Source organism: Dendrobates tinctorius, unplaced genomic scaffold (assembly GCF_039654945.1).
Source record: "Dendrobates tinctorius isolate UK_male_01 unplaced genomic scaffold, ASM3965494v1 ptg000030l, whole genome shotgun sequence".
In the NCBI taxonomy this organism is placed as follows: domain Eukaryota; kingdom Metazoa; phylum Chordata; class Amphibia; order Anura; family Dendrobatidae; genus Dendrobates; species Dendrobates tinctorius.
This window is the reverse complement of record NW_027361698.1, coordinates 12,009,581-12,022,010: the sequence shown is the minus strand read 5'-3', so window position 1 is coordinate 12,022,010 and position 12,430 is coordinate 12,009,581.

Here is a 12,430-nt window from a genome sequence, read left to right as displayed (position 1 = left end):
ATATACCCATCACACATCCTTCATCTCATAGTCCCATGCCCATATACCCATCATACATATCCTCCATCCCATAGTCCAGTGCCCATATACCCATCACACATCCTCCATCCCATAGTCCCGTGCCCATATACATATCCGCCATCCCATAGTTCCGTGCCCATGTACCCGTCAAACATATGCTCCATCCCATAGTCCAGTGCCCATATACCTATCACACATCCTCCATCCCATAGTCCCGTGCCCATATACATATCCGCCATCCCATAGTCCCGTGCCCATATACCCATCATACATATCCTCCATCCCATAGTCCAGTGCCCATATACCCATCACACATCCTCCATCCCATAGTCCCGTGCCCATATACATATCCGCCATCCCATAGTCCCGTGCCCATATACATATCCGCCATCCCATAGTCCCGTGCCCATATACCCATCATACATATCCTCCATCCCATAGTCCAGTGCCCATATACCCATCACACATCCTCCATCCCATAGTCCAGTGCCCATATACATATCCGCCATCCCATAGTCCCGTGCCCATATACCCATCATACATATCCTCCATCCCTTAGTCCCGTGCCCATATACATATCCTCCATCCCATAGTCCCGTGCCCATATACCCGTCATACATATCCTCCATCCCATAGTCCGGTGCCCATATACTCATCACACATCCTCCATCCCATAGTCAACCATTATGAAATCATAATGAGCGGCGGCAGGGCTTGCAACCTTTGATGACATCAGCGTCGCCATGGCAACCATTGTGACATCATAATGAGGGGCGGGGCTTGATACGCACACACTGCTTCCCCAGTATGCAAATAGGGGCATTGTGACATCACAATGAGGGGCGGGGCTTGACGCACACACACTTTTTCCCCCAGTATGTAGATAGGGGCAAAATTGTTTGGTGAATTGGAACGCGCAGGGTTAAAATTTCACCTCACAACATAGCTTAGGACGCTCTCGGGGTCCAGACGTGTGACTGTGCCAAATTTTGTGGCTGTAGCTGCGACGGTGTGGATGCCTATCCCGGACATACAAACATACACACACACATACATACACACATACATACACACTTTGAGCTTTATATATTAGATAATTGGTATACAATAATTATACAATAATACTAAAAAACAGAACGTGCCAGTACTTGGATTTGTATGATTAATCAGAATGGAAAATAGTAAATATATATATAACACGGTGGACCAAACATTTACATGATATATGGATAAATTACACATGTAAAATAAAATTATATAGTAAATAGTCTATATTCCAAACATGTGTAATAAGAATCAAATATGTATAGAAACCACTACGCCAATCCTAATAATGCCAAAAATTCAACGTACATAATGTGTATAATACATAAAAAAGAAAAATTGAAAAAAAAAGAATTATATATATAAAAATTATTGAATGAATTCACACAATTGTGTATAAAAAAATTTTTGCACAAAAGTGATAAAACAAGGTGAAATACAGAAAATGTATACCTAACATATATATAGGGCACTCTCAATATATATTAAAGTGCAGTGTGCAGTAAAATAGAGGATGGCAATATAATTTTTGCTATAGAGAAAGTGCAAAGTGCAATGGGTAGGGATTTTTCAAGGGAGTCTGTACCTTTAAGGTCCGCCGGTCCAAGAACAGCACTGCCCCGACACGCGTTTCGGTTACAGTGATCGCTACCCTACCCATTGCACGTTCTCTTTTTTTTTTTTTTTTCAATTTTTCTTTTTTATGTATTATACACATTATGCACGTTGAATTTTTGGCATTATTAGGATTGGCGTAGTGGTTTCTATACATATTTGATTCTTATTACACGTTTGGAATATAGACTATTTACTATATAATTTTATTTTACATGTGTAATTTATCCATATATCATGTAAATGTTTGGTCACCGTGTTATATATATATTTACTATTTTCCATTCTGATTAATCATACAAATCCAAGTACCGGCATGTTCTGTTTTTTAGTATTATTGTATAATTATTGTATACCAATTATGTCTAATAAAGGTCAATTATTTTATACTCCATTTTGCATTTTTTATTTATATTTTTAAATATATTTTTACATTTATTGACCTTTTTCTTAGACCTGTAAATTCGAGTTTCTCTTTTTCGGAGTTTCTTCAATATCTCGAATGGACTACCATTCTTTCCAACAGTCACCATATATCACGTATTTGGTATTTATTAGTGTGTGTATATATATATATATATAGTACGATATATGGTATTGACATTTTTTAGGTTTTATTGGTGTTTTCATCCATAGGAAGGCAGGTACGGAATTAGCGCTGCGCTTCTTACCGCGTCCTCTAGACAAGCTCAGTGGTCTTACCCGATCCTGGCCTCGCATCATGGGGGGGGGTGCTACCATGCCGGCGGCCCCAACGCTGTGCCACGCTTTTACCCAGAACCAGGATGGCCCCGGTTCATAATGCTGCATCCCCTTCTTCTTTCGGGGGGTATCCACAGGTGCCGCCTTGCACCACACGTGAGCCAGGGTGGCCACGGCCATAATCTGGCCTCACGCTGCATTACCAGCTGAGGGGGGAGCTTATGAAACAGACCTCTCCCGTCGCTGCTTCTGGTGCTGGGGCCCCTGCTGCTCTCATGGTCGCTGCACAGGCGGCAACCAGCCCAGGTATCCTCTTCTCTGCAGGTTCCTTTAGGAACAGGAAACCAGCTGAGGGATCGAGGGGGACCGCCCCTTTTATCTCTCTGTAGGTTTCCTGTTCCTAGGGGCGGATCCCCTCTCTCAGTGGGTGCTGTCGTGGCGAAGACAAAAAATACAGTGCCGGTGTCATCAGTGTTTTTCCGGTATGGTTAAAGATACTGTAGAATGAAATTATGCAGCTTCTCCTATACTTTGCAATGTTAAACATGTTCAGCACATGGACTGTACGCTGATTTCACCATGTGCCCCACATACGATCACTGGCTCGCTCTTGTTATCTGCACCTCAAACACATTTCTAGAATTCGACCTTTTCTTACTTTTGACTCCGCAAAAACTCTTACTGTTTCTCTTATTCATTCTCGTCTCGACTATTGTAACTCTCTTCTAATTGGTCTTCCTCTTACCAAACTCTCCCCCCTCCAATCTGTCTTGAATGCTGCTGCCAGGATCATATTCCTCGCCAATCGTTACACCGATGCCTCTACCTTGTGCCAGTCATTACACTGGCTACCCATCCACTCCAGAATTCAGTATAAACTTATTACCCTCACCCCCAAAGCTCTACATGGCTCAGCACCACCCTACATCTCCTCCCTTGTTTCAGTATACCACCCTACCCGCGCCCTCCGTTCTGCTGATGACCTCAGGTTAGCATCCACAATAATCAGAACCTCCCACTCCCATCTCCAAGACTATACACGTGCTGCGCCAATTCTTTGGAATGCACTTCCCAGGTCAATACGATTAGTCCCCAATGCCCCCAATTTTAAGCGTGCCCTGAAAACTCATTTATTCAGACTGGCCTACTGCCTCAATACATTAACCTAATCTATCCCTGTGTGGCACAGCCAAAAGTTTTACCATAACCAGGTTCCCCGCGTCATGTTCCCACATGCTTTATGCATCCATTAGCCCTCTGTGTCTGTACTGTTACACACTTAACATTATGGCTGGTCCATACAATCAGGGCAACTGTTACCACCCACCTTTCGTGTCTCCCTTTTTGTCCTCATAGATTCTAAGCTTGCGAGCAGGGCCCTCATTCCTCTTAGTATCTGTTATGATCTATGTGATTATTGTTATGCTGTAATGTCTATTGTCTGTACAAGTCCCCTCTGAAATGTAAAGTGCTGCGGAATATGTCGGCGCTATAGAAATAAAATGTATTATTATTATTATTATTATGTGCTGTACGTGTTTTACATGGACCCATAGACTTGTATTGGCCTTTGTCATCTGTGCTGCCAGAAAAAAACCATATGTCTCCATGTGATTTACACGAACACACAGTCTGTGCAAAAACACAGACGTGCACAGCAGCGTACGTTATAAAGTAATGGGCTCGGATGCTACGCATACTGGAAAAAAGGACGTGTGAAGGGGGCCTTAGGGGCCACATTTTATGCCCACATGATAATTTAGGTTGATAATCACTACAACAGATCTTAATTCTGCCCCCTTCTAGGTAGCAGACAGCTTCAACAGAGCCACAGGGTGTAGTCGTGTTGGTCAGCGGACATTGATCATTAATATTAATAATAATAATGTTTCCTTAATACTTTAGGCAGTAAAGTCTATTCTTTTTCACATGATAGTATATGTTATTTTCACTGAGCAATTTCCCTGGGATGTGGTAAAGCCAGTTATCCCACTGAAGTAATAATTGTAGATTCCATACTATTTCAGATTATATCGATCTCTGCTGAAGTCACAGGTCACCACTGCCTGCATTTAATACCATAACTAACACACTTGAGTGACAAGGGAAGATTGTGCTGAAAACTGGCTTTGTTAATAAGCTCATTGTGATTCCACTGACGACTATTTAGTCTTATGTAGGGCCTAGTACTGGACACCAAGGAAGGCAACACACTGTATAGAATATATGAAATCTAATGAGCTGAACCTTTCATGTCTATGATACAAAACCTGTGACCTGAATAGACTGATGTCTGTTTGTAGTGTGACAGTAGAATAAAAGCATGACTTATGTTATTTTAGATCTTTGAATTTTATTATCCCTACATTGCACTGCCGTACGCTGAGCCATTGCATATTGTTGATTTTTTTTTTACAAAGGTCGCACTGAAAATATATTCTCGAAAAATCCAAATCAGTGAGGTTAATGGAAAGGCACGTTAGTTTGTGAACTGGAACTACTTTTCTGTACAGTCCAATGCAATTAGGCATATCAACATGAAAGTACAGTATGTCTGCTGGGGTGACAAACTGTGGGGGAATCGGCTGGTGTGTGTGTCCTTACATACACATTCACACAATCATGGCCGTAAGTGTTGGCATTCTTGAAATTGTTCCAGAAAATGAAGTACCGTATTTTTTGGATCATAAGGCACACTTTTTTTCCCCCAAAATTTGGGGTGAAATCCGAATATAGCTTACAGGGGGGCGGCTGCGGTGGAGCACGGTACTAAACGGCAGGGTTGCTGCTGCATGAAACTGGCGTCGGCAGGAGTGGACTGATGCTGCGAGCCCTGGGCTTGGAGTAGTGTGTGTTCGGCAGTGCAAGGCAGCAGTGGTCCCCAGGCTTACCCAAAATGTCGGCAGAGTCGCCGCACTTCCCATACTTTTCACTGTGGTGACTCCCAATACTTTCTGAAAGCCCAGAGCCCGCAGCAAACCTCACACTGCCGAACAACCCCTCCTCTCAGGCCGGGGTCCGCAGCATCGCCCCACTCCTGCCACCAGCTGCTTGCTCCAGCGACCCTGCCTCCTGGAACCCCTCTCCACCGCAGCTATTCCCTCTCCCAGTAAGCTACCATAACAGTGGATACGCCACCATTTTATTAAAAAAATATTTTTCTTCCCAAAATTTGGGGTGCATCCGGTATGTCTTATTGTCCGCAAAATACGGTATTTTCTTATGCACATTTATTTCCTTTGTGTGTTGAACCAACACACAAAAAAACAGGAAAAGAGACAAATTGGACATAATTTCACACAAAACCACACAAATGGTCCAAAGTTGTTGGCACCCTCAACTTAATATTTGATTGCACACCCTTTAAAGTGATTGATCGCAGTTATTTAATCCATATAACCCTCAACAAGCTTCTTACACCTCTCAGCTGGAATTTTAGACCATTCTTCCTTTGCAAACTGCTTTAGGACTCATATTTGAAGGCACCTTCTCCCAACAGCAATTTTAAGATCTCACCACAGTTGTTCAATGAGATTTAAATCCGGACTAGTTGCTGGCCACTTGAGAACTCTCCAGCGCTCTGTTTCCATTCATTTCTGGTGCCTGAGGCAGCAAAACGATCTCAAATCTTCTTTGAATCTCCACCATATTTGACTGTAGATACTGTGTTCTTTTATTTGTAGGCCTCATTCTGTTTTCGGTAAACACTAGAATGATGTGCTTTACCGCAAAACTCCATCTTAGTCTCATCTGTCCACAAGATGCTTTCTCATAAGGATTTTGATTTACTCACATACATTTTGAAAAACTTAAACCTAGTTTTTTTTTTTATATGTCTCTGTGTCAGTAGTGGGGTCTTCCTAGGTCTCCTGCCATAGTGTTTCATTTTATTCAAATATCGAAGGATAGTTCACGCTGACACTGATGCACGCTGAGCCTGCAGGACAGCTTGAATTTCTCTGGAACCTGATTGGGGCAGCTTATCTATCTTATGTACTATCCTGACTTGCAACAATTCGTCAATTTACCTCTGCCCTCCACGTCCAGGGAAATTAGCCACGGTTCCATGGGTTGAAAACTTCTTGATTATGTTGTGAACTGTGGACAAAGGAACATCAATATCTCTGGAGATGCACTTGTAGCTCTGAAATTGTTGATATTTTTCAACAATTTTGTTTCTCAAGTCCTCAAACAGTTCTTTTCCCCTTTTCTCTTCTTCATGCTTAGTGTGGCACACACAGACACACAATGCAAAGACTGACTTAATCTATTCCCTTTCTATCTGGTTTCAGGTGTGACTTTCATATTGCCCACACCTGTTACTTGCCACAGGTGAATTTGAACGAGCATCACATGCTTGAAAGAAAGTTGTTTACACACAATTTTGGAAAAGTAACAACAATTTTGTCCAGATCATTTTTGGGGTTTTGTGTGAAATTATGTCCAATTTGCCTGTTTTTGTGTTGTTCCAATACACACAAAGGAAATACACATGTTTATAACAAAACGTGTAATTGCAATAATTTTCTGGGAGAAATACTTCATTTTCGAAAACAATTTCAAGGGTACCAACACTTTCACCCATGACTTTATATATAAAAGCTTTCGGTGTACATGCTAAAACTGGTTTTATTGGGGGCGTGGCTATGTAGCCGAGGAGAGAGGACGCACGCTGAGGGAGCTCCTGCATATCCTGCCTTATCCTGCACCAGATCTTCTTACTCTGACATCTCTGGCGACATCTGGGACCCCCTGGACATCGGGACCTCCCAGGGCCCCCGCAGGAGGACATAGAGTGGCTCTGGTGCGCTGGTGGCCGGAGGGACTGGAGTGAGCGGAGGGGTATGCACGAGGCGGCGGCCATCTTAGACGTGTGCTCTATCAGTGAGAGCTGCGGCGTCCAGCCTTCACCGCTGCAGCGCTGCCGGGCAGTGGCCTATATCCGGAACACTTAGGGGATATGATGTGAGTGCCCTGGAAAATTGGGCCCCTCGTTCCCCCCTCTCACTAATAAATCAAATTGCCTGTTGGCGCCATTACTGTGGGGACTTCTGCTCCCCTCACCGCTGCTGCCCTTGTGGGGCAGCCTGCTTCTCCTCTTCCCTGGTCACAAGAGGCTTCATCGATACAGCACAAGATACTGTGCCTATTGATCTGTGTGATCCCCCCTCCAGCGCAGGGGCTGCTCTTGGGACATAATTATTTAACATCAGCCCTGCTGTGCTTACAACTGGAGGGGAAATCCTCCGGGGCATATACCTCTGCTGTGCCACATCAATAATGGCCATGAATCGGTCTAAAGGATCAGCAGCGGCAGAAAAGCTAAAAGAGTTTTTCAGACCCGACCCCTCTGAAAGTGCACGGTCTCTTAGAAATAATCCACCACATGCTCAGCGCAAAAATCGTCCCCCTGGGGGTGAGGAAGAGAGCGAGCAGGAGGAACCGACTCTCAAACAAGCATCTGAACAACTGATGCAGGCCATTTCCCTGACCAGGACATCCCTGACTGATAAAATAGAGGATGTTTACACTGAGGTGGGGCGACTTCGACAAGATTTGCAAGCCATGAGAGATCGCATTACTGAAGTGGAGACAAGAGTGTCCCAGGTGGAAGACACCATTACGCCTATGGAGGCCAAATTAACCAAGGTGGCAGGCTCTGTGAACGCCTGGAGGCAGAAGGCAGATGATCTGGAGAACAAAATGCGCCGGAATAATATCCGTATCATTGGTCTGCCGGAATGCTCGGAAGGACCCTGAGCAATTTCTGGAGGGCTGGCTCAAAACCTCTTTGGGAGATGAATTCTCTCCAGTATTCGCCGTCGAAAGAGCTCACAGGGTTCCTACAAAACCCCTGCCACCGGGAGCCCCAAAAGGCCCGAAAAGATCCTGTGTTTGTATATTCACTGATCAACCCTAGGAAATATGTAATTCTATGTATTTATAACCCCCCTCCGGCCAATGTGTTAATTCTCCAAAAGGCATTGAGTTTCGCCCTGAATTATCCAGATGCAGATGTCATTTGCATGGGTGATTTTAACTTGGTCATGAATAACCGTCTAGACAAATTAAGACTGGGTGATGGTATACAGAGTGGGGCCCTGCTGCCGGCTACATAACAATTGTCACAATTTATGGAAGGTAGTGAGTGGCTGGATCTATGGAGACTGCGTCATCCTGAGACGAGAGAATATACTTGCCATTCATCCACTAAAGCCCCCGTTACACACTGCGATATCGCTAGCAATATCGCTGTAAAGTCACCGATTTTGTGACGTTGCAGCAATATTGCTAGCGATATCGCTGCATGTGATACTTACCTCCGACCGGCTCCCCCGCTGGTTATCGTTGATCGCGCGAGAAGCTGCTGGACCATTCCTCGTCGGTTACTTCCTGCGGCGCTTCCTGCTGTGACGATGAGCGACGTGTGGAGCCGGGCGGGAGGACGCAGGATCGCCGCGTCTGACAGGTAAGTAGCGATCCCCGACCCCAGCGATGTCGCTGGTGAGATCTGCCTGTGTGGCAGCTCACTAGCGACCACCTAGCGATGCACCAGCGATCCTGACAGCATCATATCGCTGGTCGGGATCGCTGGTGCATCGCTAGGTGTAACGGTACCCTTAGCGTTCCTTGTCTCGCATAGATTATATCTTTGGATCCAGCAGTCTGGCAATGTGGGTGGATAGTATTGAGCATGGCAGTAGGGGGATTTCGGATCATAGTCCGGTTATTTTTAAGCTTAAAAATGGATCGATGAATAAAAGGATAACATGGAAAATGAACTCTTTCTGGTTAAAACTGGTGAAAGCGCCCGACATAACGACAGTCAGTTGCATTGCTTCATCTCGTCCCACCCTGAACCCCGGAATATTAATTTATTTTGGGATACCCCTAAGGCATATCTCAGGGGATGTCTATCCTCCACGATCTCTTATATTAAGCGAGTGACATCAAAAGAGGATGATGAGGTGGAGCAACGTTTGAAAGATACAGAGGCTGCCTACATATCTGATCAGACTAGTGGTAATAAGGTGGAATGGTTGACCACTCAAAGGCTATACACCCAGCACATTGACACCAAATCCAAACGTAAATTATTCTTTGCCCGACAATCCTACTTTGAGCTGGGAAATCAGGCGAGTAAATTTCTAGCCTATTTGGTACGTCAGCATAATACGACTAATACAATATTACAGATCCGTAACTCGGATGGCACCTTAGTATCCTCAACTGAAGAAATATTGAGCTGTTTCCATGATTATTATAATTCATTGTATAACTCTAAGACTGAGGTTGATAGCCGGGGGTGTCTAGACTACCTGTCTGATTTAGCGTTCCCATACTAAATTCTTCCCAGCGGACCTTTATGGATGCTGAGTTCACCTTAGAGGAGATAGACGATGCTATGAAGGATATGGCCCCTGGACCGGATGGGTTTCCTATTGAACTGTACAGGAAATACCAAGAGATATTAGCGCCACTTTTACTGTCTTTGTTTCGGGGGATTTGGGAGGGGGGATCTATGCCAGAGTCCTTTTATGAAGCTAATATAATAGTGCTTAAAAAGGAGGGGAAGGACCCTTTAGACTGCGGATCTTATCGGCCCATATCGTTGGTAAACGTGGACTATAAGATCTTTACAAAGATCTTGGCTACCAGGTTGAATTCAATTATATTAGAACTTATACACCCTGACCAAACTGGCTTTATGCCCGGCAAGAGCACTTCCATTAATATTAGAAGAGTTCAGTCAGTGGTCCAATATAGATCCCTGGTGCCAGACAACAAATGGGCATTGGCATCGTTGGATGCAGCTAAGGCTTTTGATTCCCTTGAATGGCCCTTCCTTCATTCATGTTTACAGAAATATGGATTCGGGGAGAGATTTTTAAAATGGATTAGTATACTATATATGAAGCCCAGAGCCCGGGTCATTGTAAATAGTTCCATATCTGAGCCCTTTTCACTACACAGGGGAACCCGTCAGGGGTGTCCCCTGTCCCCGACCCTTTTTGCTCTTGCGATCGATGCACTGGCAATACTTATAAGATCCTCCCCTAGTATTGTGGGCATAGAAATAGCAGATAGGATAGATTCCATAGGTTGATATGCTGATGACATGGTGATATTTATGGACAGAGCGGAAGAAATACTGACAAGAGTGATCACCACTATAAATAAATTCAGGAAATATTCTGGCTTGTATATAAATTGGGAGAAGTCTGCTCTGATGCCTCTCTCCCTTGCCCCAATGCCACAACTTGAGACCCTCTCCTCATTGCCCATCGTATCCAATTTTAAGTATCTAGGTGTCCATATTTCTAAAGGCAAAACACTTGACTTGCAATTAACCTCTTAACCCCCAAGGATGGTTCATGACCGGGCCAATTTTTACAATTCTGACCACTGTCCCTTTATGAGGTAATAACTCTGAAACGCTTCCATGGATCCTGGTGATTCTGACATTGTTTTCTCGTGACATATTGTACTTCATGCTAGTGGTAAAATTTCATTCATATAACTTGCGTTTATTTGTGAAAAAAAAAGGAAATTTGGCAAAAACTTTGAAAATTTCGCAATTTTCCAACTTTGAATTTTTATGCCCTTAAATCACAGAGATACGGCACACAAAAAACTTAATAGGTAACATATCCCACAAGTTTACATTACATCAGCACAATTTTGGAACCAAAATTTTTTTTTGTTAGGAAGTTATAAGGGTTAAAAGTTGACCAGCAATTTCTCATTTTTGCAACACCATGTTATTTTTATGGACCACATCACATTTGAAGCCACTTTTAGGGGTCTATATGAAAGAAAATACCCAAAAGTGACACCATTCTAAAAACTGCACCCCTTAAGGTGCTCAAAACCAGATTCAAGAAGTTTATTAACCCTTCAGGTGCTTCAGAGGAATTTTTTGAATATTTAAAAAAAATTGAACATTTAACTTTTTTTCACAAAAAAAAATTCAGGTTCAATTTTTTTTATTTTACCAAGGGTAACAGGAGAAATTGGACTGCAAAAGTTATTGTGCAGTTTGTCCTGAGTACGCTGATACCTGATATGTGGGGGGAACGGCGCATGGCAGAGCTCAAAAGGGAAGGAGCGCTGTTTGACTTTTTCAATGCAAAACTGGCTGGAATTCAGATCGGACGCCATGTCACGTTTGGAGAGCCCCTGATGTACCTAAACAGTGGAAACCTCCCACAAGTGACCCCATTTTGGAAACTAGACCCCCCAAGGAACTTATCTAGATATGTGGTGAGAACTTTGAACCCACAAGGGCTTCACAGAAGTTTATAACGTACAGCGGTACAATTAAAAAATCATTTTTTCCACAAAAATGATCTTTTCATCCCCAATTTTTATTTTCCCAAGGGTAACAGGATGCTAAAAGTTATTGTGCAATTTGTCCTGAGTACGCCGATACCCCATATGTGGGTGTAAATGACTATTTGGGCGCATGGCAGAGCTCAGAAGGGAAGCAGCGCCATTTGACTTTTTTGGCTGGAATTGAGATCGGACACCATGTCGTGATTGGAAAACCCTTGATGTGCCAAAACAGTGGAAACCCCCCACAAATGACACCATTTTGGAAACTAGACCCCCCAAGGAACTTATCTAGATGTGTGGTGAGAACTTTGAACCCCCCCAGTGCTTCACAGAAGTTTATAACGTACAGCCATACAATTAAAAAATCATATTTTTTCCACAAAAATGATCTTTTCACCCTCAATTCTTATTTTTCCAAGGGAAACAGGACCCTAAAAGTTATTGTGCAATTTGTCCTGAGTACGCCGATACCCCACATGTGGGGGTAAACCACTATTTGGGCGCATGGAAGAGCTCGGAAGGGAAGCAGCGCCATTTGACGTTTTTGGCTGGAATTGAGATCGAACACCATGTCGCGTTTGGAAAGCCCCTGATGTACCAAAACAGTGAAACCCCCCCACAAATGACACCATTTTGGAAACTAGACCCCCCCAAGGAACTTATCTAGATGTGTGGTGAGCACTTTGAACCCCCCAGTGCTTCACAGAAGTTT